The following is a 25,151-nucleotide window of genomic DNA, read 5'->3' on the forward strand; positions in this document are numbered from 1 at the left end:
CTGCATAAAGCTGGTCTTCAGTGGCCGAAATCCTGTCGCTTTGCATATTAAATCACACTATCCATCGACTCAACAACCCCTAGAGGGATACCCAGTTTTCACCTTTGATTTAATGCATGCTGAGAAGATCATTCTGGGAGGCAGGACAGGACAGTGGGAAGAGTATTATACTTAGGGCTGACGTTTCCCTTACCAGCACATGCTTGCCTCAATCTGTACCAGGCCAGGCTGACACATGTACTTTCTCTGGAGTGAAAACTAACATTGCTGTTCAGCAGTATGTTCGGTATATAAAGTAACAGATAATTTAGCCCCTCCTTGATGGCATTATTAGACTTACAGTGGCTGAAATCTTGTCAGATGTTACACACAGTTGGCATAACTTTTGGAAGCAAATTGCCATAAGTTAAGAATTCACAAGATACAGTACCTGTCGCATACTTAGTCGTGTGATTCTGTGTACAGCAGATAATTCTATGATGACTTAACTTATGGCAGTTTGTATCTAAACGTTATCTTATTTGTTTAGCTGAGTGACAAGGTTTCAGCCAGTGCTTGAGTCGGATTTTTGATAGTCCAGGGCCTTGGGCTATCCAAATACAGCAATGGTTCAGGACAATGGTTCAGCTTGTTTTCTTCTGTCTCTCTTTCCAAAATCATAAATTTCCTTTTTCTTCTTTCTATCTTAGTTATAGATCAGCTTAGAAGAAGATTTTCACCATTCCCAGAGGTCAACTTTGAGGTTGTCACTCATTTTAAAGATGCTGTTGGCATAAGATGAGAAGGGCTGAAGCCAAGAAACATGGTTAGCAGTGCAGACAGAGCTTGTAAATTTTAATTAATCACATTGCTACTGTATAAGGTAGATTGTGATACATGCTCCACACTTGAGTGATATTACACTGGCAGGATAGTGGGGGGGGGGAATGTGAGGAGGGTAGATTTATGATTTACGAGTTCAACAGTGTATTTACAAAGGGGTGTCTAAGTATACCCTCTGAGTAAAGACAGTGAAGTTGATTAGGATGCAGTAATGTGCCTTGCCCTTTGCTAGATCTATCCTGGTATGCACACAAAGTAGTAAATGGCAATGCCCATCCTTTGGGGGCCAGTTGTGCTCCGAATATTGCATCTGTTGTAGAGGTGTTCTGTATTACCTTGTAGTTAAGTAAAATGAGTCGATGTATAACGTGTGTGTGCGTGTGTGTGTGTGCATGCGTTTTACCTTGAGGAAATAAATTCTCTTTGCATTAAAATGGTGTCTAAAAATGGAGGTGGTTTTGACCATCCTATACATATATACATAAGGTATTTACAGAAATACAAAAATAGACTCTTTAAAAAGGTCTCAGACCAAAATAGATGGAATTGCTGACCTTTTCCTGTTATTTACAAAATACCACAGAATGTCTGTTTGCCATGCAGGATTGAGCAGGGCTACTTACTGATCACCCAAGAAAGAGGTCCAGACTTTTCCTAAAGGTGAAAAACAAGCTCAGTGCCCCATGTCAAGAGATATGTAAATCTAGAAGAAATGCCAAAGCAAGGATAGCCATATTGACTTATGACAACAAAACAATATCAGCAGGTACTTTGATTAAGGCCAACTGAAATGCCATGTAGTTGTATGGGTGGCAGATTACACTCAGCAGTGCATTCTGGGATGGAGAGGAAAATGGTGGGTCCTTGCTTGTAAGAGTCCAGTGTAATCAAAAGGTCTACCCTTTGCTTTAGGCCATATGTGGAAATTCTAAGGCCTGAGGACCACGAGCAGCATTTGCTGTGGATTTTGTACCTTTCCAGACAAAACTGCATTTTGGTGAAGAAGTGGCCATTTTGACTGCATTGTTTCCCTGTTTTTTGGTCTGCATACTTGCTTAGAGTCAAATTTGCTGAATAATCACTGCTAGTTATTTCTTTAATATTATATGACTTTTGTTTATAGAAAAAAACCCTTCCTGCATATTCTAATAAATTTAATTCTTCAGTTCTTCTTGTCTAACTTAGGAAAACATGTCTGAGTTTCAATAACTTTTTTATTTAAACACACACACACACACACACACAGAGAGAGAGAGAGAGAGAGAGAGAGAGAGAGAGAAACAAACAAATTTTTTCTTTCATCTTAGTCATAGCAGGTCCTTCCATCCTTCCGTTTTATCCTCAACTGCAAATGCATATAGAAACAGACTCTAGTAAAATCAATTGATTGAACATTTATTTTACTGTAACTCTGCTAAGCTCACGCCTCAGCCATCTGCTCCCTTCAGTGGACTCTGGAAAGTCTGGCAGTGAGTAAAGTTGACTGAAAAGATCATGAATTGCTGGGCAGAACGATGCCAGGGTCTTCCATACAGCCATCTGTTGGTGTGGGAGCTGCTGCTTTTGTGTTGCCCAGCTGAGGTAATATTCTGTGGAAGCCTGAGATGGTGGTGGATGGGGAAGGAAGGAAGCAGGGAAAAGAAAAGAGAAAACAATGTGTTACACTCCTTGAATCACCCTTATCATCTAGGGCATCACAACCACTAGGTTTGAATGGTCACCAAGCATACTGTGTCATGTCATGTCCTAGGCTACTGGTCTGGTTACCCAACATTTCCAGTGTTTCTGGAATGGGACGCCAAAGCAGAGTTTCTGGGAAGCTTCATTTTCTCTTCTAGCACTGTCTTTCCTTGCCAGCAACCCCCCCCCCCCGCTTTTAAATATAGAAACCTTAGTTGCCATAACAACCATAATCTTCCCCCCTCCCCATTTGAACAAAGAAGAGACAGCTTTCTAGTTTGAGAAGGTAGCAAAGTTATACTGCCAACCAAGAAGCAAATGGCTGCTTTCATATCCCCCCCCCCCCCCGTTTATCCCCTTCCTCCCAAAAACACCCAGGACTCATTATCCTAAAAGGAGGTTGCTAGCCCCATGGGAGAGCAGGAGAGAAAGAGAGAGAGAAAGAGAAGGAGAGGCATAGGCGGAGGGCACTGCTGAGGGCTCCGTCTGTTGTTTGGGTACCTGGAGTGACCAGCTTGCTTTATAGCAGGGCTTCTGTAGTGAATGAAATGGGACTAATTTTTTTTCTGTGTATATGTGAGTGCTTACACATGTGGTATTCTTGATTCCTATTCTCTCCAACACCCTAACACTGTCTGAGTTAAAAATCTACTGATGCGCATGTGCACAGCAGAGCCAAGAAGGGGGAAGGGGAGGAGAAAAACTATGATATCACCAGAAGCTGATGAATTATAAATCACAGGCTGAGACTCAGATGACCAGCAGCCTGCAAACTAGTGTGATACAGCTGGTGCTGGAGAAAAAGGGTGTGAGAGATTGACTATCACAGAGAGCAAGGACAGTAACCAGCTACTGTCCAAAAACAAAATTCCTCTTTCTGTGATTTTAAGGAGCTCTTAAATAGGAATGGCAAAGTCTGTCTCTTTCACTTTTTTTTACAACCTCAAGTTCTTTCCATTTTACATATTAAGAGATGTGTAGAGTTTAGGATATTAAAAACTGAGTTCAGCTGAAATTCTCTCCAACCATCTATACTAGACAATTTTTTTAGCTATAACTCCTGGATGGGAAAATCCCATCCCTGTCCCCAGTTCCCGGAATCCTGCAGCTGCTATAGTTAGTGATTGCTCTGATGTAGGATTCTGGCAGTTTAAAAACAGAAAATGAAAATAAAGGTATGGTTTCTCATTTCTTGAACAGCTGTTTTCAGCATTGAGACAAACATGTTGCATCTGCCTGGTAGATATGTATTAAGAAAGCGGGGGGGGGGGGGGAGGCAGCCACTCTAATTCAGCACAAACAGAGGGATCCAAACATATTTAAGAGTGAAGTTCTTATAAAGGGCATTTATAAATATGTCATTTGCATATTTTTACAGAAAGCATGTGAGGGAGGAAAATGAATGTGGGAGAAAGCAAAGCTTACCATTTTCCTCTTCCTTAGAACTGCTAGTCTTATATATTTGTGGGAAGGAAAGTAACAATTTTAGGGAAGTATCTTTGGCTAGTTTGGTTTGTAACTTTGGGATGGGTTCATCCTGATCCTAACATTTGTTACATCAACAACTGCGTTCTTAAACCTTTTGGGAATGTCCAACCTCTGGGCCAATGTAGTTTTGTCATTTATAACCTTATGGTTGTTGTTGTTTAGTCATTAAGTTGTGTCCGACTCTCTGTGCCCCCATGGATCAGAGCATGCCAGGCCCTCCTGTCTTCCGCTGCCTCCCAGAGTTGGGTCAAATTCATGTTGGTCGCTTCAATGACACTGTCCAACCATCTTGTCCTCTGTCGTCCCCTTCTCCTCTTGCCTTCACACTTTCCCAACATCAGGGTCTTTTCCAGGGAGCCTTCTCTTCTCATGAGATGGCCATAGTATTGGAGTCTCAGCTTCAGGATCTGTCCTTCCAGTGAACATTCAGGGTTGATTTCCTACAAAATGGATAGATTTGTTCTTGCAGTCCAGGGGACTCTCAAGAGTCTCCTCCAGCACCACAATTCAAAAGCATCAATTCTTTGGAGGTCAGCCTTCTTTATGGTCCAGCTCTCACTTCCATACATTGCTACTAGAAAAACCATAGCTTTGACTATGTGAACCTTTGTCAGCAAGGTGATGTCCCTGCTTTTTAAGATGCTGTCTAGATTTGTCATCGCTTTCCTCCCAAGAAGCAGGAGTCTTTTAATTTCGTGGCTGCTGTCATCTTCTAACCTTCTAACCTTATGGTAGTTCCACACAGTTGCTTTGTAGATTGACTTATGATCTGCCCAAGCAAATGCTTTACACCTCACTGTTAAGCTGGACAACCTCAGTGAGAAATCTGCAGCATTATTTGGTGGTAAGCCTCACTGTGTTTAGAACAGCTTCCTCCAAATTTGCAAATGCACAAAGGTTTGTAGTCTCAGCTAGAAAAGAGTAGAGAGTGGCTGGTTGCCAATCCCATTGCCTCTCAGACTGGCCCTGCCATTAGGCCAGTGGTAGGGAGAAGTTGGACTCTCAGTTGTTTGGGGCTGTTGCTTCTAGAAGCACTTTACCACTGGCCATGCTGGCTATGGCTTCTGAGAGTTGAAGCCCAAAACTTTGGAGAGACTCCAACTCAATCATTACTTTGTTTTTCTGGTTCTCTGTGAAAAACACAATTCTTGTAACAGGGGGAATGTAAATGGCAAAGTCAAGTCAAGTCTGAACAGTGATGGCAGGGCAGAAAAGCTTCTGGACAGCAGCAGTCTGCAGAGCTGGGCATTTTGTTTTATTTTCACTCTGAGCCCCCATTTTCCCCAACTGCTTGAACTAAGCCCTGATCAGCTTCCTAAGGCAACCACAGGGGAGAGAGTAAATGAAGGACTTTGAAAAGGCATTGGGCATAGTTCTATTTGATCCTTACTTAAAAGGGTAATGAAGGGACCCTCTTATTCACTACACTTTCCATCCTTTCTCTCTTCCCCCTCAAGCCCTTTTCCCTCTTGATTCAAAATTATTGTCCTTAAAATTATAACTTAATCAATGACAGTGCAGTAAGAAAGGCAAAGCAGGTTCACTTCAGGCAAGGAACACATTCTTCTTTGTCTTCTTTCACTCTTCTTTCTCTTTCCTACATCTTAATTACAGTATCCACCCTACTGACACTTTTGGGTTCTCTGATTTACCTTGTGGTTTCTCAAGAAATGCAAAAAAACAAACAAAAACAAAAAACAAAAACAAAACACCACTCCAGTTCAATTTGTATGTAGACTTTCCTTCAAAGACAATGCATATACGCCTTGATGGGAGAAAAACAAAGGCAACTAAATCACAAAGACAGTCCCCATTCCCGAAGTAGACCCATTGAATCAACAGGATTTAAAGAAGTATTGACTTACTTTTCGGTAGCTGATTCATTGGGCCTATTCTAATTGTAAATAGCAAGTGGATTTGGGTTTTGCTGATCTGCCTCACTAAAAAATCTTAGACTCCCTGATCATTGGCAGAATGGCCAGGGATGCCACATTCAGTACAAAAAATCTTGTAATGCCCAGATTGGCTGTTTCAAAGTATTTTGCACATATTCAGAACATTGGCAACTGGAGTTATTGGGTTGCCATTAAACAAAGTAATGTATTCATTGTGTATGCACAAAGTTTACACTATGGTAAATCTCCCAGTTGTCAGACTCAGGTTGAGGCAGATCAAGGGACAAGATACAGGGAGGTGGGAAGGATGGGATTCAGGGACAAGAAAGAAAAAAATATGTTCAGGTCAAAATAATGCTATGTTTTAAAGGCTAAGATGAAAAGATTCCTGCAAAGCTGTAAGTGCTAAATTGGTAGATGCATTTCTTGATGGGAATTTGTTGGGAAGCTTTTAAAGGGTGCTTAATGGGCGGAGCAGCAGCAATCTCTCTGCACCCCTTGTCTACCATTAACTCAGGTTTTTTTAGACATTTCTGTGTCTCCTTTCCACAATGCTCTCCTCTCCAGGTTCCTGGACCTAGGCCTGTAGATGTGCACTTGCACCCCAGAGTTAAACTGATTTAATCCTCAGCCCAAGGAGGACTTGACATTGCTTGGTTGTTCCATAATGCTAGGTGTCAAAGATGGGGATGGAAAACTCGAGAAGAAAAGATGGAAGGGAGAGTGCTCAAAGAAAGCATACCTGCCTGGAATCCCCCTGGTCAGGAGCCCTTCAAACCATAGCTTCTCCTCTTGTTTGTCACTCTTCCCTTATTTCTTTTGGAAAGAAAACAGAGAAGTACGACCCACAACAAAGGGCTGCAGTGTGGAGTGTTTGTGTTCAGGGTTCCAGAGGGATTTGGAGGACAAGCCTCCGTACCTTAACAGTGGGTAGAATATTAATGTTTTCATTGCACATGTGTTTTTTAATCCCCACTATCATGATGGCCTCCCAAAATCCCATCTTTGATGCTATTTGCTGCAGGAACGCTCTTATATCCGATCATTCTGGAGAGAAACAGGAAGAAAATATACATGCTTGTTTTAAAGTTGCTGTTTAACCTACAGTCATAGCCATAAATACTGGCACCCTTGCAATTCTGTCAGAAAATGCAACCCTTCTCTCAGAAAATTGTTGCAGTTGCAAATGTTTTGGCACTCACACGTTCATTTCTTTGGTTTACATTGGAAGAACACAAACAAACAGAGAAGACAAGTCAAATCCGATACAAACCCACACAGAAACCCAAAATGCCCTGGCCAAAATTATTGGCACCCTGTCTAAATTGTAGGGAATAATTGCTTTTCAGGCATGTGATGCTCCTTTAATTTGTATTTAGACACACCTGACGCAAGTAAGATGTATGGGCAATATAGTAATCACACTTGCAACCAGTTAAGATGGAGAAAAGTTGACTCAACCTTTGTGTTGTGTGTGACACTGAGCATGGAGAAAAGAATGAAGTGTAAAGAGTTGTTTGTGGATTTGAGAGCAAAAATTGTGGAAGAACATCAACAATCTCAAGGCTACAAATCCATCTTCAGAGATCTTAATGTTCCTGTGTCCACTATGCGCAATATCATCAAGAGATTTACAGCCCATGGCACTGTAGTTAATTTCCCTGGATGTGGACGGAAGAGCAAAATTACTGAAAAATTACAATGAAGGGTTGTTCGAATGGTGGATACAGAACCCAGATTAACTTCCAAACAAATTCAAGCTGATCTGCAGACACAGAGTGCAACAGTGTCAGCTTGCACTAACCGTCGCCATCTAAATGAAAAGGGACGCTACGGCAGGAGACCACTGCTGACACAAAGGCATAAAAAAACAAGACTGGAGTGTGGCAAAACTTATGTAACAAAACCACAATCCTTCTGGGAGAATGTACTATGGACAGATGAGACAAAAGTAGAGTTTTTTGGTAAAGGACATCATGGCACAGTTTACAGAAAAAGAAACGAGGCATTCAAAGAAAAGAATACAGTCCCTACAGTCAAACATGGTGGAGGTTCAAAGATGTTTTGGGGTTGCTTTGCTGCTTCTGGCACTGGATGCCGTGACTGTATGAAATCTGGTGATTACCAAAGAATTTCATGGTGCAACGTAGTGGCCAGTATCAGAAAGCTGCATCTCCACCAGAGGTCATGGGTCTTCTAACAGGACAATGACCCGAAACACACTTCAAAATGCACTCAGAAATTGTTACAAACAAAGCGCTGGAGAGTTCTGAAATGGGCAGCAATGAGTCCAGATCTGAATCCCATAGAACACCTGTGGAGAGATCTCAAAACAGCAGTTGGGAGAAGGCATCCTTTGAATCTGAAGGCCCTGGAGCAGTTTGCAAAAGAGGAGTGGCCCAAAATTCCAGTAGAGAGGTCTAAGAAACTCATTCATGGTTAGAGGAAGTGATTGATTACAGTTATTTTTTTCCAAAGGAGGTGCTACCAAATATTAAGTTAAGGGTGCCAATAATTTTGGCCAGTGCATTTTTGGGTTTCTGTGTGGGATTGTATCAGATTTGACTTTTATTCTGGTTTTTTTGTTGTTGTTGTTCTAATGCAAATCAAAGAAATGAACATGTGAGTACCAAAACATTTGCAGCTGCAACAATTTTCTGAAAGAAGGGTTGCATTTTCTGACAGAATTGCAAGGGTGCCAATATTTTTGGCCATGACTGTAAAATATTTGAACAGCATACATTCTTGCAGGCTGTAATTAGAGGCAGGCCTTCAATCTGAATAAAACTGGACAAAAGTTTGATGAACAGTCAGCCCTGCCATTAGACAATCAGATGACTATGTCTATGTCACAGATTTATTGAGGGGACAAATGACTGATATCTATTTTTGTTGAGTTCCGTTCCAAGAAGAGACATATTGGTTGTGAAGTGTTTTTTTGGTTTCAGTTAAGCTAACTGTTCTGCTTTCAGTTAGAGATGGGTAATTTATTTGCATTTTCTTTTATTCTTTTTGGCAAGTAATGATGGAATGAATCAGAAATGTTTTAATTCTATGGAAGTAGTCTGTTCATACAGCAGATTTGGCCAATATCATATGCCCTTTTTTCAGCCCTGTATGTTTTTGTGGTGGGAATTCCTTCTCCCCTTTCTTTTATATCTCATACCCATTTCATTTTACTCCATCTCACTTAATTCTAAAGGGACAGTATAGGTAAAAGGTAAAGATTCCCCTTGACATTAAATCTAGTCGTGTCCAACTCTAGGGCGCGGTGCTCATACCCGTCTCCAAGCCGTAGAGCCAGCGTTTGTCCATAGACAGTTTCCATGGTCATATGGCCAGCATGACTAGACACAGAACATCATTACCTTCCCACCGTGGTGGTACCTATTTATCAACTGCTAGGTTGGCAGCAGCTGGGACAAGTGAGGGGAGCTCACTCCCTCACGTGGATCCGTTCTTGCGACTGCTGGTCTTCTGACCTTGCAGCACAGAGGCTTCTGCAGTTTAACCCTCAGCACCACCACATACAGGTAAAGGACATTAATATATTCACTGTTTAATCATTGTCATCATTGTCATTGTTGTCATCATGTGTGGTCAAGTCAATTCTGACTTATGGTGAGACCCTTTTCAGGATTTCTCAGGTAAAGAATACTCATGCTTGCCATTCCCTTTTTCTGGGAGTGCCCTGGGACTGCGCAGTTTGCCCAAGGCCACACAGGCTGACTTTACTTGTAGGAGGCACTGGATGAGACATCTTGATGAAGAATTTTCAAGCCTCATGAAATTCTTCCCCTATAGGAGGAATCGAGTGCAATTTTTCCTCATTAAGGTCTCTATAGCCTGTCTGAACTGTCAGTGCAAGCAAGTGCCCCTTTCCCTTTGAGCAGCAGGAACCACATGCTTACAGCAAGCACAGGACAGCAATTGAGAGCTTCCTCTGATGCAACAGGGCAACAACGATCATCATTTTGTACAAGCGGTGTGATTTGTGCTAAAGTATTATTTGCATTAAAGTTATTTTGTGCAACTTTGTTTCATTGGTGCCCAAAAAAACTCTTTTTGTCCTCTTCTGGCCCTTTTCAAGAGTGCAACAAAATACCTCAGACTCTCACAGAGCAAAAAGGATAATTTCCCAGTTCTTTGCTCTTCCTAGTGAAGAAGAGACAAGTGAGAATTTATTTCTCAAGTGAAGGACCACAGATAGTTACAGTGCAGCCACCTTCCCTCTCTCTGATTGTAATACCTGCTGCAGGGAAGCCTCGCCTTTCTGCACGTGGGAGAGGAGTTCATTCAAAAACCGGAAGTAAATAGGCATTGATCTCAGCTGCCAGTGCATGGCACCGATGAAGCTCTGTGCACCTGCACACCTCAGAGAGAATGTTGCAATGCAGCAAGGGCACTAGGCACTTGACTGGAACTTGATACTCATGGAAAGTAGGATGAATGCATTAGAAATGTATAACCGAAAAGTGGGGAGAGGGTCTTGACATAGATTACTACAATAAGGAAAACTCCTGTCTGAATGGTCAAGAGTCACTGTGAGTCAGTAGAGGTGATAATATGCTGGTGGAACTATGTGATGTTGTGTGTGGTATATGGTGTTATCTCTTAATCCTCGCTTTTCTCATAAACCAAAGTTCAAACAAAACAGAGTTTCCTAAGTTGAGGTGCAACAGGAAACTGTGGTTTGTTCAAAAGCAGAAGTACATGCTTTCCTTCTTCTTTTTATTGCTGTGAAGTAGAATAAGACAGGAAGAAGAGTGCACTACACCAAGCTTGCTCCTACAGCAAATAGACATGGTCATGCTGACTGTGAGATAATAAGAGCTCTATTTCAAAGGGGTAGCTTTACCAAGAAAAAGCTTCCTATTACCTCTGAACTGTGTGTGTGGGTGTGTGATCATTTTGTATAAAACATCACATCTTGTGTTGCTTTCATATTAAATATAGCTTCTCATTTCTTCACCAGATTCTTATTCATGAATCCTCTTCTCCTTCTTGTCCTCCTTATGGGACATTACTGAAATAAACAGAAAAGTTGTGGCTTCATAGGTAAGTAGCCTCTCAGTCAAGTTCCTTTGGGTTGTTATTATTTTGGTTTTGTTGTCCTTGGTTTAATTTTTATTGCTGTTGGTGACGGAAATTTATTGTGGGATGCCGAATTTGGGATGGTTGATTTTCTTATATTTATTGTTAACTATCAAGAGTAGTGCTTGTCACTAAGCTGAGCAGTTCATAAGTATAATAAACAAACAAACAAATGGGAGAGTAGTTTTTTGGGTAAAGGAAGGATAGATAGCATAACATGAGTTGCTGGACTTGTAGGCCCCTTCCAACTTCACTTTTCTATTGTTTTATGATTCTATGATAGTAGCACAGGACAAAATATATTAGACTAATTAGGACAGACATACTGAAACAAATGAGACTTGTTAGTCATTATCTATGTAAGCCCTGTTTATGACAGTGGTTCTACTGTAGTTGGGACTAATATTGGCTTTCCCATATTTCATACTACCTAGCAGCCGCCCAGTTACAAACTAGATCACAATTAAGTCCAAAAGATTTGCTGTTGTTTGTGCTTATTTCAGAAATTGATGCATTGTCATTGTTGATTTTTTTTGTGACTTAGTACCTGTTTTCTCACCTTATCTCATGTAGCCTCCTTGGTGTTGGAATCATAGAATCACAAAATAATGTTGTTGGAAGGGATGTATGAGGCCATTGAGTCAACCCCCTGCTCAGTGCAGGAACTCAAGTCAAAGTATATCTGACAGATGTTTGTCTAATATTCTCTTGGATGCCTCTAGCATTGCAGCACTCACCACCTGTTGAGGGAATTGGTTCAATTGTTGTACTGCTCTAACAGTTAAGAAGATTTTCCTGATATTCAACCAAAATCTGGCTTCCTGAAACGTGAGCCCATGTCCTGCACTCTGGGATAATCAAGAACAGATCCTGCCCCTGTTCTGTATTACTATGTACCTTACAAATATTTGAAAAGTATACTATCATATGTCGCCTCAGCCTTCTTTTCTCAAGGCCAAACACTCCCAGTTCTTTCATTCTTAGGACTTGGTTTCCAGTCCCCTAATCATCCTTCTCACCTTCTTTGTTGGAGTTTCACAGTTCCTGATTTTTTGATCCGAAGATCAATTATTTATGGTAATGCATGGAGGTGTCTTTTGTTTTTTTGTTTAAAAGGGAGTAGACTTCATGGTCAGGTTTCCAAGTATTGATGCAAAATGAGTTTTCTCCTTTTATTTAAATGGTGCTTTCCTCCCATATATTTCACATTCTGTTTCCATTTCCTCAGTTGCACAATGACGATAATGCTATTGACATAACTGTAAACATGTCCTTTAATGCCATCTTCTCCTGTGTGAGTTTGCCCACCTATTTAGAAAGGTCTTCGGGGGACCTTTGCGAGATTCCCTTATTTTTGAAAACTACTTGTGTACTTAACAGAGAAAGAGCCCTCTTGGTCAAGGTGCTTAAACAATGAAACTCATGGACTTGTTCACCTGGTATTTTTTAAACAAACAAACAATGAAGGAAGGAAGAAAGGAAGGAATTAATTAACAAATTAATGAATTAATGAATAATAAATAACACCCTTCATCCTTTAGATGTCAAGGGCCTTCTATCCTTTTTCCTAATCCTTTTAAGACCTTTAACCATATTGTAGGGTCTTTTATTTGGCTTTGATCTGATTTTTTTATACATGCATTTAATTGTTGATTTTATTGTTTTATCTGCTGCTGTCATTTGCTGATTTTATTGTTAATCACTCAATAGCATTCTGTGAGCAAATTACAGAAGGGCATTTGTAAAAGCAGTATAGACTATTTCATGGATTGTCTGTCACATGTGTAGTTGTCAGTGAGTAGTGCTCAAGTAGATTGTATGACCAGCTGGGTACCCAATCAAATGATAGACAGTCTGCAAACAGTATAAGGGTGAACTGCTTGTGCAATTTTATTTATGCTCACATAAAACTGAACAAGATCCTAGCCTTAATTATTTCTGTTTTTTTTTTAATTGTAAATGCTTTAAGATGCAGGTTTTCTTTTCCTTCCTTCTTTTCTGCCTCTCTCTCTTTTTTTCCAAAGATTGTGGTAAAAATGTTGTAATGTAAGTAAAACAGTAAAATTGGCCCAAATCCTGTTGCTTTGCATGGTTTATTGCACTAGAATGGACCCATTAAGTCAATGGGTATTTGGTGAGACAACTGTATAAGTTCCCTTAATTCAAATGGGCCTACTGTACTTGCAAATCACTTTAGCATAGTAATTCACAGGAGAACCATTTGAATCAATGGAAATTATGGAGACATTGACTCGCTAGATCCCCATTGAATAAGTGGGCCTATTCGGGTTATAGAAATGTTGTAATGCAAGTAAAATAATATATATTGGCTAAATTTCAAATTGCTTATACTAAGCAACCTGATGTTTGGCCAATATTTAAGTATTAGTTACTAACCTCTTGAACATCTGGACAGCACATCTTCCTAGTTAGCCAGTGGAATTGAGAACACAGGTAGAAAATGTGAGCAACAATTTTTAATGCATACATCAGATTAAGTGTGAGTACTGTTCGTAGATCTAGGACTCATCATGGTATCATGACTCTTTAGTTAGCAGTGCTGGTGACATCATCCAACATTACCTCCCTCTCCATCTACCAAACTTTCCTGTTCCTTCTGAGCTTATCTGTGATCCTCACAGTAGTTGGGAAGAAAATGGATTTTCCTTACAATAGTATATTGTTGTGAATTATTCCTGTTATAATGCAAAATATTTCAAGATAACATTGTTCTGAATGGGCAATTAAAAACCAAAAGATCTGTTCCTGGTGGAAATGAATTCTACTAGTATTGAATTGCTTGTCCACATGAGCAATTCTCATTATTACTCAAAGTCTCAATAGTTCACTGAGAGACATTTGTAAGATGAAGAATAAAAAGTTTCATTACTTAAAACTAAATAGATCAAAGAGCAAAACTGACAAACATGACTTCTTACAGCAACAGTCAGCAAGAACAAACTCCCTGACTTCCAACATACTTTAGTGGAAGAAAGAGACTCAGAGCAGAGAGATGGGGCTGTGTTTAAATTCAGAGGCAAGGAAGGAACAATTATTTAGTTTTGGATAGATTGAGAATCACCCCAACCCTCACAGCAAAATCTGCTAAAAGCAGCATGTGAAATTAAAAAAACAAAACAAAACAAAACAACCCCAAAAAGGAACATCTGGAGAGCATCATGTTCCCTGCCCCTGATCCATAAAATTAGTGGAAGGAAGTGGCAAAAGTGTTGAAAATGGTGATGGATACGCAGTGAGAGACTTCCACTTGCCCAGCCATGTCTCCTAACATATAGCTAAAGTTGTTAGTCGAGTGTTGACTGGACATCACATGCATGTTGACTAGATATAATACACATACCCACAGACGCATGTAAAAATGTTCAGTAAAGTTCTAGAGCCATCTAGCTGACATATTGCTTGGTGGGTGGAGTTTTGCTGTTGGGGGTGTTGCATAGATGCAAAGTTTTTGTGTATTAACTTGTGCAATGTCAGACATGAGTTTATGATGTTTCTGTTTCATGTGTGACCAGCCATTTATTGTTATTAATTTAGATCAGTGATTTCTAACTTTAGGTACTCAGTTGTTCTGGGATGAAAACTCTGAGAGGCCTTCAGCACTAGCTGTGCTGGCTAGGATTTCTGTAGTCCAAGAACATCTAGGGACCCAAGATTGGGAACCACCGCCCTAGAATTCCTTTCTTTTCAGACACCAGCAGATACACTGTTTATTTAGCTCTGGACCCCTTCTAAAAAAAGAAAAAAGAGGGAGGGAGATGCATCCTACCCTAAAATATCACTAATCTCCAAAGAGCTGTAATTCTGATGTGTTCCAAGAACAAACCAGGGTAGTGTTCTGTCCACCAGCCGGGAAGAGACTGCCTGTTTATATTTAAGCCTGCACCGATGTGAGCTGTATAAGCAGGTGGCACATTAAAATGCATGCACGATTTCCTACCAGGATGAAGCTTTGTTTTTACTGGCCTGCCCTTCTCCTTGTAAGGGAGAGGGTAGGGCACTCAGCTTTGCAGTTGGAGTTATTTTGGGGAGTTGGAGAAGACAAGAAGGAACAGACCTGTAAGTTCTGGAGCGTGATCAGTTCCATCCCCATGCTTTGCCCTTTGGGGTTGGAAGCAGCCTGTTTAATCTGGAGTCTTTCCTGCTTTTCACTTTGGGATCTGGAAGGCTTCATAGTAAACAAAGATATTATTGATACAAGACTGCCCAACCCCTGCTACAGTTTGGGTTTGCTGATTACTGTTTTTGCTGGCAGCAGAAGGGTATACAAAAATCCTGTAGATGAAATGATCTCCTGGGATGGAGGTGCAGAGAAAAGATGGGGAGAGTATCATTGGCTGGATTTGTGTTACCGTCTGGTTGTTGAAGTGTTGGGCCAAAATGCCCCTCCAATTTTCTCATCTTCCTTTTTAGAATGCACTTTCAGAAGAGGCATTTGGATGGTTAATTCAGGGAGCAGAGCCTCAATCATCATGGGGTATCTGAGGAACTTTCCAATATCTATGGTTAGCCTATGTTCTTGATTACAAAGCCCCAGTGTGTGAGAGTTGGAAACATTGCCTTCACTCTGAATTGGCTTAATGAAAGTTCTACATAATGGTGAGCATCCTTCATAATTCTTTATATTATGAAGCCAAATTGAAGGGAGGGCAATGTGTTTTACAGTAAATGTTTATTGCCCTTAATCTGGAGACACAAAGGAGGAGGGCAGGATAATGGTGTTCTACCTTGGACTGCTGGTGTAGGGGGAGGATTTTTATGGCATGCCATATTTTTTTCTGCAACCTATGCTTCAGCTTATGGGTGGGTTTGAACATGTGTATGAGTAATCTGGTGAGAAACGGCAGTTTACTCATAAATACGTTCGAACTTGCTTATGTGTTCAAATGTAGATTTCAGAGAAAATGTGAAATGTCATAGAAATCCTCCCACTAAATTCCCTGGATTATAAATGGTGGTCACATTGAATGTCAGAATCTCTTGGGACTGAATCAGAAGTGTTCAGATTTGTATATGACCATTCAATGGTGCAGCATCTGCCCAAGATGTTTGCTGTCTGCAAGTGGGACCCCACCCCACCATAGGTCAGCTAATGTATCCTTCTGGGCAGGAAGTACAGGAAGTGCCCTGTATCAGTTTAGTTCGGAAATGATCTCTTGAGACCTCATTTTTAAGTTCTGCAAAGTTCAGGTCAGTTCTAATTGTGAAGATCAAGAGGACATTTTTGGGAGAGAAACAATAATCCCAGTTGTAGAGGTTGATGTTAGCAGCTGGACGAGTGTGCATGTATCCCAAAATACAGATAGGACATGCAATTTTTATCACTCTGGAGATAAGGAATAACTAATGATTTTGATTTCAGAACTAGTTGCCAAATAGTTTTGGAAAAAAGAGCCTGTGTGGAAATATTGTTGTGAATTATCCTGAGAAAGAAATGTTCAAGACACCATCTTGTTTAATCTGTTTATCATGACCTGTAAAGAAATACAATCAGCCTTGGAAACTATTGCACACAATTAAGAGCCCAGTCCCACACAGAACTATTCTTCCATTGTGTTTACTCAGAAGTAAGTTTATTATGTCCAGTGAATAATCATGCAATGGTGAACTCGAGAAAATAGTGCATTGGCATGAACACAGTCCTCTGAGAGTAGAGAGAAGAAGAAGAGGCAACTTCACACTCATGTCGGTGTGCTCTGTGCCCCTCCCCGTGTACAATGGAAGACTTGATGCTAGTTGCCCCGAATGTTGTCGGTTATGAGCTGAAAATAATCTGATATATTTGTTACTTGTACTGTGGTACTTCTGACATGAACAAAGAAAAAAGGTCTAGTGGGTCTTTATCGCAACAGAATGTGCACATGATTCATTTGTTACCCCCTTTAGTCTGTTTTTAATCCAGTCAGTTCCTCTTTCAATCTCATTGGCACAACAACAACCCTGCAAGCTATGACAGGCGAGGAGAGGGTCACCTTGTGCATCTCAAATCCCAGCAGAGATTAGAACCTAGATCTCTCAGATCACAGTTTAACACCCTCACCCTACTCTTGGCTTTCAGACTGAATCTTTCATAATTGTGCGCCACCTGTTTATTCAGGTGAACTGTAGTGAGGTTTAAGGTAATAAAAGCAAAACGGTTTCTTTGTATGTTTAAGTATCTGTTTTACTGTTATCTTGGAGATCCAAGAATGGAAATGTTTCTTAGATTCATGTAATAGAGTATGCGTATCTGGCAAAAGGGTGAATTATGCTGTTTTACCAAGTCATTAATGCAACAGTTCCTATATTACATATGCAGTAGTATAAAGCTACAGTTATCATCTGTCTGCTACACCACAGGAAGTATGTTTACTATAAAACTTTATTTTTTTTCTGTCTCAGTGATCTATGGAGGGAAAAGTGGCAGCGGTTAAGGAACAAATGAATAATATAACAAGTATGTCTCTAAAGCATCTAAGTTACATTTTCCAGATGGATTTACAAACACACACACACACACACACACACACACACACACACACACACACACACACACACACACACACACACACACACACACACACACACACACACACACACACACACACACACACACACACATGCTGCCAGTGGTGCTATGGAATCTTTTGTTTTAATATGACAAATCTTTTGAGATCACTCTGATGTCTGCAGTCATGTAGTTGGGAACGGAGGTTTGCTTTTCTTGCAGTGATTCCCCTGGTTGTGTGGCAGGGAAACTTGTATTGGAAAACCAGGCATCCTTTGGTTGGTTTGAGGCCTGGGTAGAAGGCACCCTTCCAGAAATGTCTGGAGTGGTGTTTTAGATACACAGCCAATGCCCTAAGCTTGGAAGCACCACGTTACAAATAATCAGTTAGTCGTAGTTGATTCCTTCTTCCAGCAATGCAGGTACAGTGAACTTAATATTTAGTCTTTGCCAACTCATTTTGCAATGTTAACTGGAACATCCCAGTGACTTTTAGAGTTCTGCAGGTGAAGTGGAGAGCTTGGGAAAGTTACTTTGGCAATTATAAGTTCCAAAACCCCCCTGCTAGTACAGTACTGCAGTGACTGAGGGGATTAATCCCAAACCAGAGCCATTCGTAGTGACAAGAAAGGGAGACAATAGAAAACCTGCTTCCCTTTCCTCTAGTAAGTGATCACCCAGACTTAAGAATCAGCTTGTACTTTTGTGAATAGAATTCTCACTTTTTCCCAACTATGCAATGATTATGGCAGCTAGGGAAATTCTGGGAAATGTAGTCTAGAAAAGCAACATTTACAAGTTCTAAACAGGAGGCAGGTCCTACTAGTATTTGAATTGCAAACTTGCCCAGAAGGAGACTTGGGTTGTTATTTTCTATCTTCTTGAGCCCATTTTACAAGTGTGAAAGTAGAAGAAAACAAAGGGCCAAGTGGCATTAGCTATGACGTATTTGTCTATTTCAAGTGACTGGTTACATGGCTCATGGGCTTTCAAGGGGGTTGTGTATGCTTAGAAAGTCTAGACAGCCATATATTAATAATCATAGCCCACACTGACTCAGGTTCATCAAGACTTTCATATTAACCACAAAAGGAAAATGGGACAATACAGAAAGGGAAAGTGTGTTGAAGGTGTGATTCAAAATGTAATGGTTTCAAGCAGCTTTGCAGGCCTTTCCCAGAAAATCAGGTTTCTAGTTTTTGGAAGGATAATCACTTAAGCTGCTGGTGGAAGTGATTATAGTTTGAATTTGATCTGAATTTCTTCCTTCTTTTTTCAAAATGAGAAATATCAAAGTACAGTATGTGTTCATACAGTGGGCCACATTGTGGAGTGAAACCTGGAGGCAAACTATATCTTACAGAAAAGAAGACAATAGAGCTGAAACTCGTTTAGGACAGGATTCAGACAGATGTTTATTATACAGGATCCTGGTTTCATGTAGGCTTTACACAGGAACACAAACCCTGGAAAATCAAGATTAGATGCATTGGAAAGAGTTGTTCATTATTATCAAATCAGCCAGTTGTTCTGCAGTTAGATCTTAGAAGTAAACTTAGAAGTGCAGATTTGGAAGGAACCACATTGGTCAAGCAAGTACAGCCCCTGCCAAGGAAGCACAGTGGGGAATTGAGGTCCCAACCTCTGGCTCCACAGACAGATGCCAAAACCACTGAGCTATCCAGCAATTCACGTGCCATGCTTTGCTGTCAAGGTGAAAGAGAACTGTGTTCACCCTTTGCATTCTCACCTGGAACCAAAGAATCTTCACAGGGCTTAAACATTTCTCATCAAGGTATTTCCTTTAGCCAAGACAGTCTAAACTGATGAGAACAAAGAGTGAGTATCCTTTACAGCCCTTTAAGATGCCTGAATATTGTTAACATTGTTAAGTGTGTGTCCACTGGAAATGATGATCAATATTAAACTTTTTTTAAAAAACCCACAATTTCAGCATCACGTATTGATTTTCATTTGTCCTTGTCTCAACTCTCCCCTTCTTGTAAGGTGAAGAGCAAAGTGGTGGCTGTTTCCACCAAAGGATTTTGCACTCTACATTTTGCTTTCTCTGCTTTTGGATGTCAAAATCAATCCTACTGACTTCCCCCTGTTCAAACATCTCAAGAGTAGAGGAAAGAAAGCAAGACAGTCATGATTGTAATTTAGCACAAAACTACTGTGGGTCTAGTGCAGTGGTTCTTAACCTTTGTTACTCGGATCCTTTTGAACTGCAGCTCCCAGAAACCCCAGTCAGGACAGCTGGTGGTGAAGGCTTCTGGGAGTTGCAGTCCAAAACTCCTGAGTAACCCAAGGTTAAAAACCAGTGGTCTAGTGCCTCTAGCACCAACAGCAGGGATATGATTAGTAATAGTTCTGGCAGGAGTTTGCAATAAATGTCCAGGCTTTTATTTCAAATGCTGTTCTCCTGATTCTTTGTTGACTTGATTTTTCAGTGCATCAGTGGTCAGTTACTGGCATCAAGCTGATTGGTCAAAGATCCATTTTTTAGGAATGGGGAACAACCTGTGCACTCCAGCAGACAGCAGGGGGAAGATTTCCCTCTCTAGCACCATGCAATGTATCTAGTGTCAGGATGGAGTCACCTTATAAATGCAGTATGGAGTGGAGAATATCCCCCTCCTCTTTGGAGCCTACTTTCCCTTAGGAAAAACCAGTTGGTGACCACACGCCAGCAATGGGTGGAGCCATGATGTGGGACAGTTTATTCTTCTCTCAGTGCCGGTTGGCAAATCCAAATTTGGGGTGCTAGGTGCTGTGAATCCACCCTGAATTTTAGCCTGCAAGTTACAAGAGCTATACAAGCTGCTGGATGGTATTCCCAAATAGGTTCAGCACCTTGGGTAACTTCCATAAAGTACAGACTAAAACTGGGAGTTGATTCACAGAACTTCCAAAAATGGAGTCATTCGCCAGACACTAGTGCTCTCCCTCTGTTATTCTATTTCCTTTTTTCATGTGTCAACCTGTTCTTCCCTTTCTTTCCCTCTGTGTCACCTGGTTTCCTTTCTGCCTTTGCCACCCTGTTTCACCATCTCTCACATTCTCTCTCTCTCTCTCTCTCTCTCTCTCTCTCTCTCTCTCTTTCTCTCTCCCTCCTCCTCCTCTCCCCTTCTATCTTCCTCTTTGACACCTGCTGCCTTGCTTCTCTCAAATGGTTGCTGTGGGAGGGCCATATCACTTTTCCTAGATCCTGATGAGAGAAAATTAGGCCACAGAGCACAGTTTGTCCACCTCTAATCTTGGGGTCTGTTGTTCATATATTTTGTGGAACTACCACGGAAGTATGTTAGCCTCAACAAAACCCTTCTAAGATCAAGAGGACGTAGCTCGGTAGCATGTTTTCTCACTTCCCATCCAACCATGAACATCAGGAGTAGCCAACATATCTTGCTTTCCTGAAGAAGGGTAGTGATGGAGAGAATTCCAATTAGCAAACTGGTGTGTTGATGATGTTTAAAAGAAAACAGAATTTCCTTGTGAGAACACGCCTTTGGTCACTACTTACACCTAACAGATTGATTATGCATTTTCAGTAGATGGTAAGGCTCTAATTCTCTCTCTCTCTCTCTCTTGTCCCCTAGCTTCTAAATAAACATTTGTATTTGACTCCTTTGACTTTGTGATCTCTCTCAAACACTTTCCCCTTTCTTTTTTGGTGAGAGAACATGGTAGCATTTCAATTTCAAACTTGAATAACCTTGTCTTCTAGCATTGTTATGGGACAGAATTATGAGCACAAGTAATTCATGGGTTTTATAACAGCATTGTCCTTCCTGGCGAGAAAGTGAATTCATGATTGCAATTTGAGAGAGAGAACAGGTACATGTGTAGATGCTTCTCGGTAATGTAAGAATTATATTAATTGAACAAAAACTATACAAATACACCTTTTTAGATTGGCAGAAGATAAAAACAGACCTATATATCTTCTGATGTCATGCATTAGTAATGGACAAGTTTACACCAGCAGTAATACAATATTTTGTCCTATCACGCTTTGCCTGTATTTTACACATAACCAGTTAATGGTTGATGGAAAGATTTTTATTTTATTTGTAAAATTATTTCACTATATATTAACATGCCTGTACCATTGGTTACAGGGGATGTGGTGGCACTGTGGGTTAAGCTGCAGAAGCCTCTGTGCTGCAAGGTCAGAAGACCAGCAGTCGTAAGAGCGAATCCACGTGATGGAGTGAGCTCCTGTCACTTGTCCCAGCTCCTGCCAACCTAGCTGTTCAATAGCATGTAAAAATGCGAGTAGGTAAATAGGTACCACTTTGGTGGGAAGGTAACGGCATTCCATGTCTAGTCACACTGGCCATGTGACCATGAAAACTGTCTTTGGACAAATGCTGGCTCTATGGCTTGGAAACGGGAATGAGCACAGCACCCTAGAGTCGGACATGACTGGACTGAATGTCAAGGGGGAACCTTACCATTGGTTAACAAACAGTATCAGACACATTGTATGTATAAAATGTAAAATTGCAAAATATGACAACATCCTTACAACTGTTTTGACTATGTTCTGGAGGTTTTTCTTCCTAATGTTTCACCAGTCTCTGTGACTGGCATCCTTGGAGGACAGCACTCTGTGCTCTGGTGACCAGACCTTCAGAACACGACCAAAGAGCACGAAAAACCCACAACAACCATTAGATCCCTATCGTGAATACAGTATTGTTAATGTTATTATTTACCCACATTATAACTGTTCAGTCCATTCCTTTTAAGGTGTGTAAGTATTTGTCTGTCTTTACCTCTGTGCTTATGTCTCCCTCCCCCTTCCAATTCAGTTTGAAGTCCTCCTGATGGAGTTCTTCATGCTGTGGCCAAACACATTATTCCCAGTCCTTGTTAGATGCAAGCCATCTCTTGCTAGCAGTCCTTCTTCCAGGAATCTTAGCCTGCAGTCCCAAAAACCAAATCCCTCATTTTGACACCACCTTCGTAGGCAGTCATTCACCCTGAGTATTTTCTTTTCCCTTTCTGTTCCTCTTCTGAGTACTGGTAGGATAGATGACAAAATTATCTGGGCCCCAAAATCCTTAAGTCTCCTTTCCAGAGCTTCAAAATTCTGATGTGTTGTCTTCAGATTTGCTCCTGGCTATGCTGTTTGTTCCTACGTGGATGAGAAAGAAGGGATATGTATCCGTGGGTTTTATGAGTGTTGTCAGTCCTTCTGTCACATCCCTAATCTGCCCTCCAGGGAGACAGCATACCTGGTGGGTCCATTGATCTTCCCAGCATATTTCAGTTTCCATCCCGAACAGCAGGGAGTCTCCTATTACAAGCACTCTTCTCATCTTCTTTTTATAGGTTGTGGATTCACTGCCTCTGCTTGGCCGAGGCAGTTTCGGTCCCTTTCATATACTCCTGCATGGTCTCCTCTTTGGCTACTTGTTATCTGCCAAAATCCTCATCAAGAACCTGAAAGTGGTTTTGCAATTCCACCGGTGAAGATAGCCTTCTCCTTCTTTTGCTCCTAACTATGACTCTTTTCCATGGTGCTCCCTCACTATGGCACAATCTCTGCATCAATCTGGATGTAAAGCCTGTCCAAATCCAAAACCAACTCAGTTGCAAATCCTACTCTGCCCATAATATTCACTAGGGCATTAGCTACTCTGCTTGTTTTCCGTATTTCTTAATGGAACTCCTTCTGGATATCTAGTAGCATAGTCAACCACAGTGAGGACATAATTATTTCCCTTTTGGGTAATTCTTGGAAAGGGACCTATTATATTAATGCCTATTTTCTTAAAAAGTCCACTAATAACTGGCATAGGGCATAGTTCGGCTTTTCCCTTTTCCCTCCTACTTCCCATTCTCTGTAAAGTATCACAAGTTTTGCACTATTGTTTAACTTGCTGTCCCACTTTTGGCATGGTCCCTCACTAAAAGCTGCCAAGAAAACTCCACAGTCAGGTGATAAGAGGGCAGGTCCTCCTATATACTGAGAATCTGGTTGAGAAGCAGGAAACAGAGAATAGGTGTCAATGGGCAATTTTCACAATGGAGAGAGGTGAAGAGCGGTGTGCCCCAGGGATCTGTCCTGGGACTGGTGTTTTTCAACCTGTTCAAAAATGACCTGGAGACAGGGATATGCAGCGAGATGGCCAAGTTTGCAGGTGTCACAAAACTTTCCCAGGTGGTGAATACCAGAAGGGATTGTGAAGAGCTCCAGAAGAATCTCTCCACAACGGCAAATGCGTTTCAGTATAAGAAAATATAAAGTAATGCACATTGGGGCAAAAATATATATATATCAAAACTTTATTTATCAGCTAATGGGTTCTGAGCTATCTGTGATGCATCAGGAAAGAGATCTTGGTATGCTGGTGGACAGCTTGATGAAAGTGCCAACCCAGTGTGTGGTGGCAGTGAAGAAGGCCAATTCCATGCTAGGTATGATTAAAAAGGGGATTGAAAATAAAACAGCCAACATTCTAATGCCATTGTGCAAAATACTGGTAAGGCTGCACCTGGAGTATCGTGTACAGTTCTGGTCACTGCATCTCAAAAAAGACATTGTGTAACTGGAAAAGATGCAGAAGAGAGTGACTAAAATGATGACTGGGCTGGGGCACCTCCCTCATGAGGAAAGGCTACAGCATTTGGGGCTCTTTAGAGAAAAGACACCTGAGGGGGGGACATAACTGAGACATATAAAATTGTGCAGGGGATGGATAAAGTGGATAGAGGGAAGCTCTTTTTCCTCTCACTTAATGCCAGAACCAGGGGACATTCACTCCAACTGAGTGTTGGAAGAGTGAGACCAGACAAAAGAAAACATTTCTTTACCCAGCATGTTGTTAGTCTCTGGAACCCCTTTCCACAGGATGTGGTGATGGCATCTGGCCTAGACTGGACATATTTCTGGAGGAAGAGTTCATTGCCGGTAACAAGTCATGATGGGGATGTATAATCTCTGAGCTTAAAAGGAAGGTACCTCAAAATGCCAGATGCATGGGAGTGTTATCAGAAGACAGGTATCTAGTTGTCTTGTGTGCTCCCAGAGGCATCTGGTAGGGGCACTGTGAGATATAGGAAGCTGGACTAGATGGGCCCTTGGCTGATCCAGCAGGGCTCTTCTTATGTTGTTATGTACTTGAGCACTGAGATCGAGTTATGACACACATATTTTTTTATATGTCTGACTAGATCATTTCGTATGAGGCATGGGGTTGGAATATAATCCATTACAGGTAGTCTCCCAGTCCTTATACTGAATATGCACCCTAGCCAGTGGCACATGAAATGGCGGTGCTCCTAACCCTTTTAATAATAGACTTTCATGAGGTAATATATTTTCTTTGGGTTTCATATCAGGGTGTTATACACACACTTGTGAGCATGTATCTCTCATACCCCACACAACATTGTCCTGAATCTGAATAGTCTTCCCATATTCTTCCACTAGATCAGCATTTATTGTCACAAATAAACAATGTTTCACTTCTTGCCTCTGCCTGAAACTTAACTCCCCTCTGATAGTCCTGTTTCCATAGCAATCTGCTCATTACTCTATTTTGTGAGTGGTTACTTTCTGAACTCCCAAGTTTTGAAACATAATATACTGTCTTCTCTGGCTGCACTTTTTCCCTTCCAACTTTTTTTGCACAACTGAACTTATACCATCC

The 25,151-nt window shown here is 41.1% G+C and overlaps 1 protein-coding gene across 3 annotated transcripts in view; it reads left to right on the forward strand.

Moving 5' to 3' along the window:
• HIVEP3 (HIVEP zinc finger 3) overlaps positions 1-25,151 on the forward strand; it is a 340,969-nt gene that overhangs the window by 134,801 nt on the left and 181,017 nt on the right. For all 3 annotated transcript variants that reach the window (XM_072980264.2, XM_072980262.2, XM_078380210.1), the window contains exon 2: positions 10,861-10,943. The gene's annotated coding sequence lies outside the window, so the exon portion shown is untranslated. The remainder of the gene's footprint in view (positions 1-10,860; positions 10,944-25,151) is intronic.

The sequence above is a fragment of the Pogona vitticeps genome, chromosome 9 (assembly GCF_051106095.1).
Source record: "Pogona vitticeps strain Pit_001003342236 chromosome 9, PviZW2.1, whole genome shotgun sequence".
Lineage (NCBI taxonomy): Eukaryota > Metazoa > Chordata > Lepidosauria > Squamata > Agamidae > Pogona > Pogona vitticeps.